Genomic DNA, 20073 nt, shown 5'->3' on the forward strand with positions numbered 1-20073 from the left:
AAATGTATATTTAAATCTTCCTCCTGTCAGAGTCTGGGGCGTGCCTTGGGACCCAGAGTCAAGTCCCTGCCCACCTGTGGCACCTCAAAATCATGCCAGATCCAGACTGAGCCAGCCCCACCCCTATTGGGCGAGATCCAGACCCAACCAGCCCCATATTTGTCAAGCCCCACTGGGCGGGGGTGAAGCCTCAGGTCTCCTGTCAAGCCCCACTGGGCAGGGGGCACAGCCTCAGGGCCCCTGTCAATCCCCGCAGGGTGGGGGGTGCAGCCTCGGGTCCTCCAGCACACCCTCGGCCTGGCACCAGGGCAGGTGGTGTGGCCTGAGGTCCCCAGGCCTGGCACTGGGGTGGGGGTTGAGCCTTGAGGTCCTCCGTCAAGCCCCACTGGGCCAGGGGCGTGGCTGAGGTCCCTCTTCAAGCCCCACCAGGCAGGGGGTGCGGCCTGAGGTCCCCCAGCCTGATGCTGGGGTGGGGGGCGGGGACACGGCCTGAGGTCCCCCAGCCCAGGCCTGGCTGGGGCACACACCTTGAGGTCCCCTGTCAAGCCCTACCGGGTGGGGGACATGGCCTGAGATCCCCCGTCAAGTCCCACTGGGCAGGGGGCACAGCCTCAGGTCCCCTGTCAAGCCCTGCCAGGTGGGAGAGCGCAGCCTCAAACCCATCAAGCCCTGCCAGGCAGGGGGCACAGCCTCAGGTTCCCCAGTGCACCCTCAGGTCCCCTGGCTTGGCCTGAGGTCCCCAGGCTCGGCACTGGGGCAGGGGGAGCACCTTGAAGTCCCCTGTCAAGCCCCGCCGGGCAGGGTGCGGCCTCAGGTCCCCTGACCCAGTGCCAGGGATGTGGCCTGAGGTCCCCTGTCAAGCCCTGACATGTGGGGGGCACAGCATGAGGTCCCCCAGCCTGGTGCTGTGGTAGGGGTGTGGCCTGAGGTTCCCCGTCAAGCCCTACTGGGCGTGGGGAGCATGGCTTAAGGTCCCCTGTCAAGCCCTGCTGGGCAGGGGTTCTGGCCTGAGGTCCCCCGGCATGGTGCTGGGGCGGGTGGCATGGCCTGAGGTCCCATGTCAAGCCCCACCAGGTGGGGGATGCAGACTCAGGTCCCCTGCCCCAATCCAGTGCCACGAAGCCTCAGGTCCCTGCTGATTGCTTGTTAAGGCTTGTTACGGGAACTCGGCCTCCACTGTGGGTGCCATCTTACGTTATGGAAACCCCGCCTCCTGCAGGGGCCTGATGCTGCAGGGATCTCCCTTTTCCGCGTCCAGCTCGGAAAGAGAGATGAACGAACCGGTTCTAAATGGAGGCGGCCAGGGATTGAGAAATAATAGAAATAAAGAAAACAAGACGCAAAAATAGATTCATGAAGCTGGGGCTGGGTGGGATGCCATCTTTCCTCTCTGATGGAGAGGCAGCGTGACGGCAACCCTGAGCCACACAGCAGGTTTATCTTATATCCCAAAAATCCAGGAAGTAACACCAAAACTTAGGATCAAAGGAGCTTATTTGCATTCTTAAGTAGGCCCTAGCATTACTGGATTTACATATCTAGACCTGCTCCTGCTGACACCTGGGCTGCTATGAAGTCAGAACTGATTAACATGTCCAGCCTCATTGGGGAAGCATGTTCCCAGGGTGTGACTCCGCCTATGCCCTGAGTTCAACTGATGATAATTAAGGAAATGCCCAGGTGCCTCCCAGGCGGCCCTCTACATCTCACTCTTTCTTTTGTTTTTAAGCTACTATAATAAAAGTAAAATTTAAACATTAAGAATAAAGCTCTAATATTAACACAATTGCAAACAATGCCAATGCAAAACAACAATGAGACAAATCAGAACTATGGACAGGTTAACATTTTTTGCTACTAAATGAAAGAAAGTCTCTCTTGCTGCTGGTGTATATTTACTCAGAGTCCTTGGACTTGGCTGCGCAAGACTTTGCAGAAGACTGGCAGCTAACAGATGCTAGCATGAGCAGGAACATGGTTGAAGAAGTAGCCTCAACTTCTTGCTTTTCCACAATCTCCTGTGCTTCAGTCGTTTTCTTCAGACGACTCCATGTTGGCACCTCAGTCCCTTGTGTAGCTTTCAGTTTTCTTCTTCCCCCGCTTTGCTGTCATCAGGGCAGCTCTCAGTCCTTTGAGTGAAGGGACACAGGAGCTTCTCTGAGTCCATTGTGGTGACGGATGTAACGCTCTGGCACCCGAATTGGCTGCATTGCTCCTTCTGGAAAGATATAAAACACAACCTCTTCCCCACATTATTACTGAATTTGATAAAGCTGACTCAGTGGAGGCTATTGTACAGGAGGCCTGATGCCTTTAACCTGCTGTACAATCCTTTGCATTACAATTAAAAAAATTTTAAAGTATAAAAAGCATGACTGAGCCTCTTTAGAGGTGACACATAACACCTATCTCCCCCTTTTTGTTTTAATAAATGATTTTAAGAGTACAATTGGCTCTTTCTACAATTGAGTGACATCCATTTTGTCTATTTGATTAGGTTTAAGTCCTTGGGGATTTACCTCCTAAAGTTGGTACAGAGAGGTGGATAACACACTGAGAACATTGTTTCCAATAAAACATGGAAATTGCCCTTCTCTAATAACATTTTAAAGGCTGAAAATTAAATGTAAAGTTCCACTGAGTTAGTGTGCCCTATAGTAGCTGTTTCAATAATTTTTGCCATACTTACCACATAAGCAGTATTACTATAGGTTGATGGGCTCTGTAGCAAAATCTGTTAAGGCATAAATAAGAGCTTGTATTTCTACTGAAATATAAAAAGTTGGAAGAAAATTTGCTCCCCTGCTGCAGTAGATCTAGCCTTTCCAGAACTGGATCCATCTGTAAAAATGGTTAATGCCTGAGGTATAACATTTCTTTTAATGTGGCAGTTAATACTATTCCCTGTGTTAGAAATAAAGCAAGACCCTCAAGTCAGGGGTCCTGGTAAAAACACAAAACATCAAACATTGTCTTCTATGCAGAAGGGTGTGCACACATGGTCTGTAAGTGTGCACACCGACCTTCCTTACCCTTGGTCCTGGTCAACCTGCAGCAATGCACAGGTGCTGACTGCTAGCATGGCAAGGCATCTTCACTATTTTTATTTCTGGACTATTTCTCCTCTGTTCGCGGGGGTCACTGCTTATTATGTGGCTGCAGTAGTCCTATCAGGTCTCTCTGGGATCCGTTGTTGCAGGAATCCATATGGGCTTTGGAGTTTTCTGGAAATATAAACATATTTTATAAATATAAAAATATTCTCGACCAAAGGTTAATAAGAAACTCTTTTTCTATAAATTAGACTTGGGATCCTTTTGATTTTTGCCCAAACAATTTTCCTTTGGTTTATTTTGACACCATGTGTGTTTTTCATGGGTATCTTGCTGTTTGCATTACAAATAAAAATTAATTTTCAAAGTAAAAAATTTCTAGATGTAATTTACTTTCAGGATATTTTTCCTTACAGAATATTACTCCACTGTCCCCCCTTATTTTTATTTAATTATTAGGAGGCTTTTGGAAAATTTTTATAAGCAGGGTGATGTGAGGTTCAGTTTTGTCTCCTTAGTAGCCTATGACCCCATGGCCTCCACGCCCAGCACCTGCCTTGGGATCCCCTCGCCGGCTGGCGGGGTCCTGGTACTGATCACATATCTTGGGGAACCCAAGTTTCTTCTCCATGGAGGGCCCAGCTCACACCATTGTGTGAGAGACAGATTTATGTACCAGCTACCACGAGGTTTCAACCTCAGCATGAACTGAAAACTCAGGTAACAGCTGTGGGCAATTGGATTGTGATAAGAGGGTCCCTCTTAGCAAAAAGGGCAAGAGGAGACAATATATAATGCTCAAATGCCTTCCCAAAGGGTCTTCCACACCGTGGAAGGGATTAAGTCATTTCATGTCCTTTTTAAATTGCTGCGAAACCTTCAAAGAATTAGTTTGTAAGTTTGGGATAATTGTACAATATCCTGCTATAAAATATCAAAAATTATAATGAAATTGTAGAATATCATGTAAGAATATTCTTTGTTTTATGCCATGGCAATTCAATCTCAAAATGGCTATCAATTTCTTTTTTGTATAGAAAAGGTTTAAACCAGTTAAAGTCTAATAATTTCTAAAAGTCATTTAATCTTTTCTTATCTCCACCTTCTGAGGCCTAATGCATTGGTTATCAATTATACTCTCTATGATATTTGAAGAAAATCTCCATTTTCTTCCAAAATAATTTTCAGGCTACAGAGAGTTTCATTTAAGAATCTTTGTCTTTCTTTTTACAATAAGCAACCTGTATGGTTGCAGCTTGAAAGGTAAGCCTCAGGTGACTAGCTAGCTATATTACAAACACTCTTACAGTAAGGGTGACTACTAATTTACTTTCAGATTTAACATTTTAATAACAATCTTAGTTTACCCTGTAAATATTAGTGAAAGAGAATTCAAAATTTAAAAATTTTCTCCTTTTTATTAAATTTATAACTATATTTTTAAAGTATCCTCTTAGGTTTATTTGCATATACAGAAGGATCATGGGAAGGTTTCAGTAACCCTTTTAGAAGACTCATTTACATTGCTTACAAAGACAATGGCTTATTTAAAAGCAGGGGACTGGCCTTTGTTATTTCAAGATGGTGGCCAAAAGCCACATGGCCAGAGGGGCAGGCAAGATGGCGGCTGTCTCACAAGTGGCATATGTTGCCCTGCCTCTAGCTTAATTAAGAATGCAGGCTGCTACGAGTCAGGATTCAATTACTTATAAAAACAATGGCTTCTCATGTAACTTAATTTATGAGACATTGATTATATTTTAAAAATCCAATTTATAGGGTAACTTAAGTAGGTGTCTTTATTTAAAAAAGCAAAGAAACTTATTCAGTAAACTTATTTGATACTTTATTGGTCTGATCTAAAAGCATAAACAGTGTCCCACCTCCAGCCAAATCAAAAATGCAGGCTGCTTGAGGCTTTTGTCTTTCTTGAAATTGTACTGCTGTTGAAAATTTTGGCTATATTTAAGAAATATATTGTTTTTGTCTTTCTTACAAGTGAAAACTTTCATAACATTTAATATATATGTATATAAGTAAAATACATTAATTAATTTTTATTTGATAAAGCTTTTCATGAGATTTCAAGTATCAATCGGTTTAATTAAAAAATATTTCTTTTAAGAGAGAATAGACTTTTGAAATACATTTCAGGGCCCAATGAAATGTCCAAAAGCTACTCTCAAAACCTTGAAATACACTTGAAAAATCAAACATATAATATATATGATTTAAAGATTATATACTTAAATTACCTTAAAGAATATCAATTAAATTTAAACTGTATCACAGAATTCTCTTTTTAAAATCAGACCAAGAAGTAACATATTTTGAATTTCTAATTATTTAAGAGAAAACATTTTACTTTCTCAAAAACACATTTTTATATTTTAGGTATTATTACCACTTTTACATAATTTTTTTTTCAATTCAATTTGCACTCTAAATTTTCAGAGCTTGCAATTCAAATATTAGCAGTTCAATAGCCAGTCTTTATCTAGGCTACTTCATAATATGTTTTTCAACAATTTTTGAGTTTCAAATCCAATTCCAATTATTTTAAGGCATTTACTTTGGATAAATTCTGTCTTGAAGACCTTAAAGGTTAAATTTTTAACACCTTTCATTAGCATTTTAAAACTACTCTTTATTATGGAAATGCCAATCTGCTGCTGGAACTAGCCTGCGTTCTTTCCTTTTGGTCAAATCCGCCATTTTTCTTAGAAAAAAAAAGTCTCGGGTTTTTATTTTGTACACAGCAAAAGGTCAAGTTCAGCTCAAAACTATGCGCACTCATTTTTAAACTGGCCTTTTCCCTCTACATGTGCACAGAAATCCCAGATGCATTTATGAATTCGTAAAAGCTTTAAGTCATTAGCTGGAAAATAAATAAAGATGGCAAAGATGAGGCCTTTCAAAGTGGCTTTCTTGGGGAGTGGCGTCCATATTGGATTGCAACGTGTCTCCCTTCCCCCACCTCCTGGTTTCTTAGGGGGAAGATTCAGTATTGGTCTAGCATCTACTGTTTTTATTTTATTTATTTTTTCAATTTTTATTTTTATTTATTTTTATTTTTTAAGAAAAAGATTTTTTAACCCTTTGCACTCGCTTACTTTTTTCTCAATTCCTTTATTCTACTCGGGATTTAATTTTTTAAATACCCCAGATTTTACAAAGCACGGCAGTAGAATAAAAAACTGGAGTTTCTTTTCATACAAACTTATTTATTTGGATTTTTTTATATTTCAAATTATTGATACATTCAATACAATTCAACATACGAGCTGCTACCGATGCTAACCGTGTCGAGTCACACTCGACATCCAAGTGCAAAAGGTTAAGATAAAGAATTATTGGCAGTTGCTGAGAAATTCCTTTAATCTTTGATGACCCTAACTGCTCCCCTGGTGACTTGACCATCCCTGACTGCCCTCCCCTGCCAGCCTGGTTGCTTCTAACTGCCCACCTCTGATGGCCTGGTCATGCCTAACTACCCTTCCCTGATGGCTTGATCACCCCTAATCACCTCTGCCTCGGTCCCTGCCACCATGGCTTTGTCCGGAAGGACATCTGGATGATGTCTGGTCTAATTAGCATATTACCCTTTTATTATATAGATGGGCATGGTTTTTCCATCACCAATGGAAGTTCAATGTTTATTGGAAGAAATGACTATGTGAAAATCATTTCCAAATGAATCTTGGAAAATACTCTTACTACTACTAATAAAAGTAATGATCAGATGTGCCTCATCAAATTTTCCTAAAAATCTTTCAAAATAATAATTGGAAAGATCAGAAAATGAAAAAAGTTTGAATGAAGTGAAAAGGTCAGTATGTGAGAAATGAAAACTAATAAAATCAGAGAACAGTAAACCTAAGAGAAACTTAAGGTCATGTCTATTTTGATGCCTCCTTTTACACACTACAAAATTGAGGTTGTAGTCTTAATTGAGGTTCAATTAACTGGTTGTATAGCTAAGGTAGTACTGAGCTCTAGTTACTACCAATTGAGTGCTAGTTTTATTCAGCATGGTTTGCACTAGGAAGTAAAATAAAATAAAGTAAATGAACTTTATTCTCATTTATTCAACCCAGTAAATTTACCATGTGCTGTTGAATCTCTGCTACACTCACCAAAGCACATTTTTAAAAAAAAAAAGGAAAGTAACTAAACTTCCACAGCCAAAATTCATCATGCAGAATGATTTCTGACCTGGAAAATATGAGCTTGGATATGGCATAGTTGAAATGGGGAATATAGTAACATATAAGATAAAATATTCAGAGAAAAAATACACTCATCAGATCTTGAGGAGCTGAAACATTTATCAGAATATATGCAAGACAGACTGAATTTGTCCTTCCCACCTCTCTTGCTAAAGTATATCCAACCATTGGCTGCTAATCTGTGATATCAGGCTTTCTACATCTTCCATTATATCCTGTGTTAATACAACCTACATGTCCCATTCCTTCTATGAATTTGAAAAACTAACACTTCACTGACCAAAATTAAACTGTGAATAACATTTCTTACTCTTTCCTGGCAAATATTTAAGTTTATTACTTCTCTTTAAACATAGATCTTGAAGATGTTCTCATGTTGGAACGTTTTAATTAAAACAAATAAATGGCCTTTTTTCCACGCCGTTAAGAACACCTATCGTCTGTGTTACATTTTGAACACTAAGATACGCAGATGCTGTATAACATGGCTTTTAAGCCACAGGCTCTGCATCCACTGACTAGATTTGAATCCTGATTTTGCTACTCAAAATCTGTACAACCTGGGTACAAACCTAAATTATTCAGGGTTTGCTTTCCATTGCACATCTATAAAACAAGGACAGTTGATATATTTACCATATAAGGTTGTAGTAAGAATCGAATAATGGGCCACATATCAGGAATAGAGTAGAATATAGTAGACAGGTATGATAGAATGTCACTTCCAAGATTAGGTTGAAAAGACTATGACTTCTGTGTTGGATGCTTTCCCCTTCATTGCTCTCTTATGCTGGGAGAAGCCAACTGCCATATTATGAGGCACCTCTCTGAAAAGATCCATGCAGTGAAAGCCAACAATGAGGGTGGCCAACAATCATGTGAATGAGCTTAGAAGCCACTCCTTCCACAAATCCATCTGAACATTCAAATCCTCATGGCTGTGAATTCATGAGAAACCTTGAGCCAAAAGCACACAACTAAGCCATGACCAGATTCCTCATCCATAGAAACTATGAGATAATACATATTTGTTGTTTATGGCACTAAATTTCTGGATAATTTGACAAACAGTGATATAAAACTAATACAGTGAATGTGCAAGTTTCATTTTTTATATTTTTAAAAATTTAAATTATTGTCTAAGTATTGCATATGTCTCCTTTTTCCCCCATTAACCTCCACCCCTGCTGCTGACAACCCCCCCAACATATGCCCTAACACCCCTACTCTCTGTGTCCATTGGCTATGCTTATATGCATGTATTCAAGCCCTTTGGTTGATCTCTTACCCTCCCCCAACACACACACTCTCCCCTGCCTTCCCTCTGAGGTTGGACAGTCTGTTCGATGTTTCTATGTCTCTGGATATATTTTTGTTCATCAGTTTTTGCTGTTCATCATATTCCACAAATATATCCTTTCTGACTGATGTCTCTGGTTTCTTGGGATATATTCCTAGAAGTGGGATTACTGGGTCAAATGGGAGTTCCATTTTTAACTTTTTGAGGAAACTCCATACTGTCTTCCACAGTGGCAGCACCAGTCTGCATTCCCACCAGCATGCACGAGGGTTCCCTTCTCTCTGCATCCTTGCCAGCACTTGTCACTTGTTAATTTGTTGGGGTGTGCAAAATTTTTAAAATAATTTTCTCCTCATATTTTTATATCAGTAATTCTTCATCATTTTAAAACTTTTTATATGTAGCAAATCTTATTATCAAGTAACTAGAGGCCTGGTGCACGAATTCGTGCACCAGGGGGGTCCCTAGTCCTGGCCTGTGGGATTGGGCTGAAACCAGCTCTCCAATATCCCCTGAGGGGTCCCAGATTGCGGGAGGGTGCAGACCAGGCTGAGTGACCCCACTGGAGCATGATTGGGGCCAGGGAGGGACCAAAGGAGGGCTCCAGGGTGTGTCTGGCCCATCTCGCTAAGTCCTGATCAGCCATTCCCAACAGCAAGATAACCTACAGGTCCAAGCGTCTACCCCCTGGTGGTTAGTGCACATCATAGCAAGTGGTTGACTGGCCTTAGCATATCATTAGCATATTATGCTTTGATTGGTTGAAGAGCCGACCGGTCGACCGGACACTTAGGCTTTTAGCAGTGACCAGTCGACTGGACACTTAGCATATTAGGCTTTTATTATATAGGACTTGAGGTCCAGTGCAGGAAATTCGTGCACGGGGGTGTGTGTCCCTCAGCCCAGCCTGCACCCTCTCCAATCTGGGACCCCTTGAAGGAAGTCCGATGGCCTGTTTAGGCACAATCCCAGTAGGATCGGGCCTAAATGGGCAGTCGGACATCCCTCTCACAATCTAGGACTGCTGGCTCCCAACTGCTCGCCTGCCTGCCTTCCTGATTGCCCCTAACTGCTTCTGCCTGCCAGCCTGATCACCCCTTAAACACTCCCCTGCCAGCCAGATTGATGCCTAACTGCTCCCCTGCCAGCATGTTTGCCCTAACTGCCCTCCCCTGCAGGCCTAGTCCCCACAACTGCCCTCCCCTGCTGGCCATCTTGTGGCGGCCATCTTGTTTCCACATGGGGGCAGCTATCTTTGACCACATGGGGGAAGCCATCTTGTGTGTTGGAGTGACGGTCAATTTGCATATTACTCTTTTATTAGGTAGGATAGAGGCCTGGTGCATGGGTGGGGGCAGGCTAGTTTGCCCTGAAGGGTGTCCTGGATCAGGGTGGGGGTTCCCATGGGGCGTGGGGCGGCCTGGGTGAGGGGCCTGTGGTGGTTTGCAGGCCGGCCATGTCCCGCGGCAACCCAAGCGGATGCCCTGGTATCTGGGATTTATTTATCTTCTATAATTGAAACTTTGTAGCCTTGAGCGGAGGCCTGGGCCGGCCAGGGTGTGCAGAAAGTTTGGCTTCCTCCATTGCCAGGGAAACCCAAGCCTCCTGCTTGCTCCGTGGCTGCAGCCATCTTCTTTGGGTTAATTTTGCATACTCTCTCCTGATTGGCTGGTGAGTGTGGTTTGTGGGTATAGCGGAGTGATGGTTAATTTGCATATTGTTCTTTTATCAGATAGGATATGTCTTTACTATATTGATTTTAACTGTTTTTCAATATTAATATAGACTATGTCAGCAATTTTCAACCCTTTGCATCTCATGGCACACATAAACTAATTACTAAATTTCTACGGCACACCAAAAAATATATTTTTTTGCCGATCTGACAAAAAAATAGATATAATTTTAAGTCATTTATACCAGATGGCTATCATTTTGTTGCTTGTTGTCATTTTTTTATTTGACAATCTAAGGCAAAAATGGTTAGTGTCCCTCACTAAACTATCAGGTATTGCATGTTTTAAAAATTCCTGGGGCACACTGGTTGAGAAATCACTGATCTAAGTATGTTAAATCCATCATTTGCTCCTTATTCTTCTCTCATACCTCCTCTAACTTGGTGCAATCCATCCATCATAAAAATGACAGAAAGAGCAAAGACATGAGCCACATCAGTAGGTCTAATCTCATCATTTTAACAGGCCACTCAGAGAAAGAGCTTCCTCCACTTTGTAGTCTTGGAGTTCCTTTCTGAATAGTGCTGCAAAAAAATAGAATGAATTATTGATCACACAAATGAAGAAAAATGGTTAGTAGGTGAAATAAAAGAAAAAATATCTGGTACCAGAATTTGCCTCAGGCATACAGAATAAATTTAACACGCCCCCCACACACACCAGCCTTAACATAAAATTCCCTTTATTTATGGCTTACTTTTTGTGGCTCCATCCTTCTTAAATTCCTCTCCAAATCTCCTCCCAAGAAAAAGCTTATGTCATCCTCTTCTTTTCTTACTCTATATCTATATAATGTTATTTACAACTAGAGGCCCAGTGCACGAAATTCGTGAACGGGGTTGTGTGCCCCTCAGCCCAGCCTGCAACCTCTCAAATATGAGACCCCTCGAGGGATGTCTGACTGCCCTCTCACAATCCAGGACTGCTGGCTCCCAACTGCACACCTACCTGCCTTCCTGATTGCCCCTAACCACTTTTTCTTGCAAGCCTGATCACCCCCTAACTGTAGGAATCCCTTTTCACGTCCTGCGTGGTCCAGGGTTCCGGTTCAGGGTTCGAGTTCTGGAGAAGGGCCGCACACAAATGAATGGAGACTGAAGAAATTCAATTTGGCGAAATGGGGGGCCAGGCGGTAGTCCACCTCTAGTGGGAGAACTACTGACTGCTCTGGCTCTGCCATCCCTTTTATTGAGGCTTTGGGGAAAACATCTTAGCCAGGATAAACAGAAATATACATGTAGCCCTTAGGCAGGAAATAACAAAAACTTAATGGGACAAACCAAGGTGGAAGCTGCTTCAGCTAACAATATCTCAACTAAAGGGTGAGTGGTTAGAGCAATTAATGTGGCTGAATATCTCAACTAAAGGGTGAGTGGTTAGAGCAGGAAGGTTGTTGACCAGCCTTCCTGGCTTCCTGTCAACATCTCTCTTTTTAGTGAAACTGATTTGTTTCCGGCATCTCCCCCGTTTTCTTTCCTTAAAAAATCTTGCATATGCAGATGAGAAATAAACATATAAGAACAAAAAATGAGACAAGCAACAATGGCTATGCTGAGAGTTCAAATGAAATCAGTCTGCAGTAAGTTTCTTTCTGGGCCAACAGTTTTTGAATCCCAGTTTCAATGTCCAACAGTTTTTTGAGAACATGTCAGCAATGGTATCTGGATGGTGGACAAACGGCGGCAATGCAGGCCCGACCTCCAGTCCGGTCCTGGGCAAACCGCAGCGACGCACAGCCGCTGACAGCCAGCACGGCAAGGTGTCGTCAGTGCCCTCCATCTCTGGACTGCTTCTCTTCTGTCTTCATGGCTGGAGCAGTCCTTTCAATTTCTCTCTGTTGCAGGAATCCACATGGTCTTGGAGTTGTTTTCTGAAAATATACAAACATATTCTCGACCAAAAGTTAATAAAGGAATCTTTTCTATAAATTTTACTTGGGATCCTTTTTATTTGAGCCCAAATGATTTTCCTTTGGCTTATTCTGACACCATGTGTGTTTTTTCATAGGTGTCCTGCCCTTAGTATTACAAATGAAAATTAGTTTTCAAAGAAAAAAAATTTTTGGATATTTTTCCTTACATAATATTTTTCCACTATCCCTCCTTTTTTATTTAATTATTAGGAGGCTTTTGGAAAATTTTTATAATGCATTTTTGATCACTTTAAATTTTAATTTTTTGTACAAAAATATGACTGTTTTAGGTTCATTGCATGTTAAGCAATGTTACCATGAAATGAACTACCAAAAGAATTTTTAGTTAATACTGTAGAAACAGCTTTTTGTCCAGTATAATTTTTCTTGAATATTTACTTATTTCAATTAGCCAATTTAAATTAATCTGAAAATTTGACTATTTTACTGTCAAATTTAATACTCTAATAATAATCTTCATTTACCCTGTAAATATTAATGCAAAGGATTATTTGCATCCTTGAGAAGGCTCTAAGCATTCCTGGTATTAGACTGGATTTAGATATAGGGCTGCTACTGTCAGCCAAGTCTCTGTTGCCTGGGTCCTGATTTGAGCTGGACAAGTCTTTGTTGGCCACCTGGGTCCCGATAAGTCTCTGTCGGCCACCTGGGTCCCGATCTGAGCTGGACATGGGAAGCGCGAAGCATCCATGGACAGGAGACCTCCCTCAGAAGGGGCGAGTGTTCAAGCCCCTGCAATGTTGGGGGGGTGAGGATCTGTGCCCCACCTCTGTTGACCCCCAAGTTCTCTCCTGATGGCCCCTCTGCGACTGTGCCTGTCTTAGGTTGTTCCTCCCTTGAGGAATCTTACCCGTCTTTGACTAACCAGCCATCCTCCGGGGCCAAGCAGGGTGATGTGAGGTTCAGTTTTGTCTCCTTGGTAGCCTATGCCCCTATGGCCTCCATGCCCAGCACCTGCCTTGGGATCCCCTCGCCTGCTGGCAGGGCCCTGGCATTGATCACATATCTTGGGGAACCAAGGTTTCTTCCCGAGGGAGGGCCCAGCTCACGCTATTGTGTGAGAGACAGATCCATGGTACCAGCCACTACGAGGCTTCAACCTCAGCAGGAACAGAGAGCTCAGGCAACAGCTGTGGGCAATTGGATGGTGAGAAGAGGGTCCCTCTTGGCAAAAAGAGCAAGAAGGGCCAATATAGAATGCTCAAGTGCCTTCCCAGGGGGCCTTCCACATAGTGGAAGGAATTAAATCCTTTCATGTGCTTTAAAATTGCTGCCAAACATTCAAAGAATTAGTTTGTAAGTTTGTTTGGTATATGCTGTTATAAAATACCAAAAACTATAATAACATTGTAGAAAAAATATCATGTAAGGATTTTCTTTGCTCTAGGCCAAGACAATTCAATTTTAAACTGAAAGAAATATTTAGTTACTTCGTTTTGCACTTTTTGGGGCCAAAATCCTTCATAACATTAAAAATATATTTATTAATTTTTATTTGATAAGGCTTTCCATGCAATTTCAAGTATATTAGATCTTTTTAAAAAAGATTTCCTTTAAGAAGAGAGGATAAATTTCTTGTATTACTCCGGGCCCTTGGAGCTTTCCGAGAATCATCTCTGTTAAGACCTTAAAATTTTAACATGGAAAAAAACCCATCATATATATATATATATCCATATATGATTTAAAGATTATAATATTTTTATAATTATCTTATATCAAATTTAAACTTTTCAGAGCTGGACAGTCAAATATATTTAGCATTTTTTCATTTCAAAATATCTAAACCTTTAACTTTATTATTTATATAATTAAGCAAACTTCCAAAAAAATGTTTTACTGCCACAGGAGTTTGGAAGAAGTTTGTAGCCATTCAAATGCAAATTACCACATTCCTTAGCATACTGGGAGAGTGGGCTTCCATATTGGATCTCCACGTGTCTCCCTTTCCCCACATCCTGCTTGCTTTGGGGGAAGCATCAGCAACAGATCTGGCCTGGTTTCTTTTCATGCTTAAAAGATAAAGACAGATCTCAAATTTTTTCTTTTTCGCTTTCCAAAGTAATAACTAACACCCAGTTTGGCCAAGACTTGCATCTCTCTGCGAATTCTTTTTTAATTTTTAAATGAAACCCTAAGTAATCTCATTGCAGGAGAGCAGATAGCCTTGCCCTCTTCTGCCACCTTTGAATTTCTCCACATCAGAAGCGGTTTCAACAGTGGAGTCCCACTTCCCTTTATAGACTTCAGACTCCAAATATCAATCAAGATTCCAATCTGAACAAGAAACCACATTCTTTAAGCATGCAAAACAAAAGTCTATAATAAAGTTTTCTTTATATTTATAACCTAATTCTTCCCCATTAGCCTGGCTAAAAAAGATGTTCCCACCCTACTTACAGTTCGCGACTCTGCAGCTGGCCGTGGGCTTTTGTGTGCGGTGAACTTCCCTCACCTTTTTTCCAGTGAATTTTCCACACCTTTCCTCGGTGTACTTTTTCCTTCCTTCGCTCTTAGGCGAAAAATACCTTCTCCTCCAGAAGTCCCTCGGTAGGCGCCAGAATGTAGGAATCCCTTTCCACGTCCCGCGTGGTCCAGGGTTCCAGTTCAGGGTTCGGGTTCTGAAGAAGGGCTGCACACAAATGAATGGAGACTGAAGAAATTCAATTTGGCAAAATGGGGGGCCAGGCGGTAGTCCACCTCTAGTGGGAGAACTACTGACTGCTCTGGCTCTGCCATCCCTTTTATTGAGGCTTTGGGGAAAAACATCTTAGGCAAGATAAACAGAAATATACATGTAGCCCTTAGGCAGGAAATAACAAAAACTTGATGGGACAAACCAAGGTGGAAGCTGCTTCAGCTAACAATATCTCAACTAAAGGGTGAGTGGTTAGAGCAATTAAGGTTGTTGACCAGCCTTCCTGGCTTCCTGTCAACATCTCTCTTTTTAGTGAAACTGATTTGTTTCCATCAACTAACCACTCCCCTGCCAGCCTGATTGCCCCTAACTGCCCTTTCCTGCAGGCCTGGGTCCCACCAACTGCCCTTCCCTGTAGGCCCGGTCGCCCCCAACTGCCCTCCCTTGCAGGCCTGGCCCCTCCCAACTGCCCTACCCTGCTGGCCATCTTGTGGCAGCCATCTTGTGTCCACATGGGGGTAGAAACTTTGACCACATAGGGGCAGCCATCTTGTGTGTTGGAGTGATGGTCAATTTGCATATTACTCTTTTATTAGATAGAATAGAAGCCTGGTGCATGGGTGGGGGCTGGCTGGTTTGCCCTGAAGTGTGTCCTGGATCAGGGTGTGGGTTCCCTTGAGGCATGGGGTGGCCTGGGCGAGGGGCCTGTGGTGATTTGCATGCTGGCCATGCCCCCTGTCGACCTAAGCGGATGCCCTGGTATCTGGGATTTATTTATCTTCTATAATTGAAACTTTGTAGCCTGGAGTGGAGCCAAGCCTCCTGCTTGCTCCATGGTTGCCACCATTTTTGTTGGGATTTATTTATCTTCTATAATTGAAACTTTGTAGCCTTGAGTGGAGGCCTGGGCCCACCAGGATGTGCGGAAAGCTTGGCTTCCTCCATTGCCAGAGAAACCCAAGCCTCCTGCTCGCTCCGTGGCCACAGCCATCTTGGTTGGATTAATTTGCATACTCTCTCCTGATTGGCTGTTGGGTGTGGCTTGTGGGTTTATCAGAGTGATGGTTAATTTGCATATTACTCTTTTATTAGATAGGATAATCTAAGTTGTCAATTGGCTATGTAATTAGGAACATAGTGACACTGCAATTTTTGCTGAGAGAGTAACTCTATTTGATTCAACAGTCACTGAGTATTTTGATCATCTCAATTTGAAGTCACAAGGAAGTAAATATGCTTGCTTCCTGTGTGTGTGTGTTTGTGTGATTTAAATATTTTTAATTTTAATTTTTTATTTTTGTTTACCAGTATAATTTCTACTAAATTTAGAAATGTAGCTCTATTGATTTATAATAACTAAGCCTGATATATTTAATTTTCCTAAATACTAAGTCATAGATACGCCTTCTGAATAACTTTTATAATGACTATTAGACAGTCCCTATTTTCCTAAAAGGTTATCTCCTTATAAAACAGTGCTAGTTAATGACTATTTCCCTGTTTGACTTCCTAATTTTGTTTTTTCTCATATTATGTCTAATATTATATTAATAAAATATTACTTATTTTTATTATTACAATGCCCCATACCAAATCACAAAAATTACTAAGTACTCCAATCCTTTCTTTCAAGGGTTGACATTCTCATATCCAGGCCAAATTACTGCATTCAAAACAATATATTTTGGCCTCCCAAAATAGCTCTAACCGTCCTCTTTTTGAATTGTTCAAAGGCTTTCCCAGTTTTTACCTAACTCCTAATTTTATTTTTGCCCACTTAAATAATAAAGCTATCCCAAAATTTCCCATATAGCTACTGCTCAATGTTTTTTACCTCTAATCACTCCAATCTGTTCTCAGGGAGAAGTTCAGGTGTCAGGTTATCAGGTATATCCACTTAAAATGAATCTACTTTATATATTTACTCTGACTATGAGGGTTGCATGTTGCAGTCTTTAGATGTTTGTATCATGCCTCCCACAAGTGCCAGATGCTCTGTGCTTAGGCTCCCCACTCTAGTACCGTGTAACAGAGCTTTTGTTTCTACCAAGAGGTTCTAAATTCCACATCTTTAGTATTGGATTCAAAACTACAGTACCTCTTGCCCAACCATCATTTCAGGCTTGATTACATGAGAATTTTATGTTATATAAGAGTGACTCATGTGATATTTTCTAGTATTGTCAACATTTGTCCTAAATGGGTTTCCTTTATAGTCAACCAATGAAAAGCCAACAAGACTATCACAATTTATTATATGAAACATAGTTATGGCCAGACAATACATAACAACTATCTCAAGTACAACAGCTTTCTTGTTGGTATGTTAAAATAAGTTATACCACGGACTTGGGCCTAAATTAACTTAAAATGTATGAATTAATTCCAAACAATGGCCAGTATAATAGCCTCTGTAATAACTCTAATAAAGTTGTGAGCCAGATAGAAACCAATTTAAGAGGGAGATGGAGACTACCTCTACTTAAAGTCATAATTATGGAAGTTTTACATAGAAAAGTATAACATAGTTGCCAACTATTTTTATACTATCATTAATGAAAAGACAATGTAGTTAGATGAAAGAGCTACTGGATTTGGAATCATGACACCAAGATTCTGTTTCTTCAACTCATTAGTCATGGGTACTTGGGTACCGTATTTTCCGGCGTATAAGACAACTGGGCGTATAAGATTTTCCTGGGTTAAAAATTTGTCTTATACGCTGGAAAATATGGTATACAAACACACACACACACACACACACACACACACACACACACACACACACACACACACTATTTTCCGGCATATAAGACGACTTTTTAACCAGGAAAATCTTATATGCCCAGTCGTCTTATATGCCGGAAAATACGGTAAATCAAATTCACCACCTGGATTCTACCTTCCTTGTTCGTAAAATATGAAGGTTAGACCAACTCATACTCTATGTACCTTCTAGCTTTGAAATGTGTGATTCCATTTTATCCTAAGCATTGTGTCTATTTAAGCCATGCTCATAACCAAGCCAATGAAATAAATATTTGCAAGTTAAACTCAGTGACTTCTCAGTGACTGCTATACATTAAATGTCTGTGTCCTCCCAAATTTCATATGTTGAGAACTTTATGCGCTCAGTGATCGTATTAAGAGTGGGGTTGGTGCCTTTATAAAGAGGCCCGAGAGATCCCTCTCCCTTCTGGAAGAGAGGACACAGCAAGAACACTGCCATTTATGCACCAGCAGGCAGAACATCACCAGGCACAGAAGCTGACCATATGGACACTCTGATTTTAAATGTCCACACTCCAGACTGTGAGAAATAAATTTGTTGTTTTTAAGCCACCCAGTCTGTGCTCTTTTACCATAACAATCCTAATAGACAAAGAGACCAATCAATGCCTTGGATCATCTGTTCAGTTACTTTCATTAGCTTTGATGAATAAAAATCGCCTCTTTCTAGTACGTGTATTCATAAGCTAGTCTTTCTAAGAAAAAAACTCTCCTCCCATTTTAGTTATGAAGGCAGGACACTGGCACAATATCTCATATTGGAGCATTGGCCACGTGGCCTTTTTAACATTTCATGGGGCAACCTGAAGCTTTATCTGCCTTGAGTATGTTCATTGCTTCTAAATGTTTTGAAAGTATTAAAACCACTTTATCAAGTGACTTCCTTATTGCAAGACTTCTTCCTAAAGCACAATAGGTAATGCCTTACATGGAACATCAATGCCACTATCACAGCACGTATGGATGGTTATTACTTTTGATTAAAATTAAATTAAATAACACTTGAGAAATAAGGAGAGATTTAATTATGCTGTAAAAACTGTCAGCCTTTCATTTTTAACATCTGTTAGACATGCATGCCAGTAGCAATGGCCTGGAGTATTTGCCAGACATTTAGACAACAAACCCCATGAATCATCTGAGAGCTGAGGCAATATGATTTCAAATAGCATGGCTTTCCAAACATGATGACTGGATCCAAATTAAATACACTTGATGACTTCCTGGTTCTAATTTTTCTCCATTTTACGAGGACAAAAAAGTGTTTCCAGACTTGTTTTTTCTGTTCATTGTGTTGCATTTAATCTGGCAGGAATGTCGGTGCTGCGGCACAGAGCTGGAGTTCTGCGAAGACCGTGCTTGCCTGGAAGGTGCCAAATGTGAAGGGTTTTACTCCTGTGTGAAGTTCTATAAAGGTTATTTTTAACTTTGATATTTAAAAATCAAAATCACTGGGACTCTCAGCTCTGGAAAATGTTTTTGGCCTGAACAGTTTTGGATCAATGCTAACTGATTAGCATACAGGAGGAACCCAGGCAGCAGCTGGAGACGCATTTCTGGTAAGTACAATTTTCTTTCAGTTATTTCCTTAGTCATCAATATATGGATAGTGGCCGAAACTGGTTTGGCTCAGTGGATAGAGCGTCGGCCTGCGGACTCAAGGGTCCCAGGTTCGATTCCGGTCAAGGGCATGTACCTTGGTTGCGGGCACATCCCCAGTAGGGGGTGTGCAAGAGGCAGCTGATCGATGTTTCTCTCTCATCAATGTTTCTAACTCTCTATCCCTCTCTCTTCCTCTCTGTAAAAAATCAATAAAATATATTAAAAAAAATATATGGATAGTGAACTGGAATATGACTTTGTGAAAGTAATAGCCTCTCCCAGCTTCTCTTTCTTCATTTGTAAAAACAGGATTTCGAGTAGATAAGCATTCTGAGCTTTAAAATTCAGTGATCCTCAAGAGACTTTATCTCAAGATGGTGAAGTTTATAACTCTTATTTTCTTCTTTCCTCTTAATTTTTTTCTTGATTTAGGGCCCGGTTTCCTCTCCTCTCCTCTCCTCTCCTCTCCTCTCCTCTCCTCTCCTCTCCTCTCCCCCCTTCCTTCCTTCCTTCCTTCCTTCCTTCCTTCCTTCCTTCCTTCCTTCCTTCCTTCCTTTCTTTCTCTCTCTCTCTCTCTCTCTCTCTCTCTCTCTCTCTCTCTCTTTCTTTCTTTCTTTCTTTCTTTCTTTCTTTCTTTCTTTCTTTCTTTCTTTCTTTCTTTCTTTCTTTTCTTTCTTTCATTTTTTCCCTTCATTTTTTAACCAAATAAGTTTATGTTTCTTAAACATAACAAAAATACTATTTATTTTCCTTTTGTAAAAAATAATAAAGTTTGCCTGGCTGGTGTGGTTG

At 41.1% G+C, this 20073-nt stretch overlaps 1 long non-coding RNA gene across 3 annotated transcripts; it reads right to left on the reverse strand.

The window, feature by feature from the left end:
• Positions 1–1473: 1473 nt before the first annotated feature.
• On the reverse strand, positions 1474–16848 carry LOC114232193 (uncharacterized). Of its 3 annotated transcripts, none has more exons than XR_008557448.1 (6): positions 16724–16848; positions 14652–14872; positions 12017–12188; positions 10689–10842; positions 3033–3224; positions 1474–2218 (listed from the first exon to the last, which is right to left on the reverse strand). It is a non-coding gene; the product is annotated as an uncharacterized LOC114232193 (long non-coding RNA). The 3 variants fall into 3 exon arrangements; XR_008557447.1 differs by having other exon boundaries at positions 1474–2258; XR_008557449.1 differs by lacking the exons at positions 12017–12188; positions 14652–14872 and having other exon boundaries at positions 1474–2258.
• Positions 16849–20073: the final 3225 nt, after the last annotated feature.

This window comes from Eptesicus fuscus, chromosome 11, assembly GCF_027574615.1.
Source record: "Eptesicus fuscus isolate TK198812 chromosome 11, DD_ASM_mEF_20220401, whole genome shotgun sequence".
Classification (NCBI taxonomy): Eukaryota; Metazoa; Chordata; class Mammalia; order Chiroptera; family Vespertilionidae; genus Eptesicus; species Eptesicus fuscus.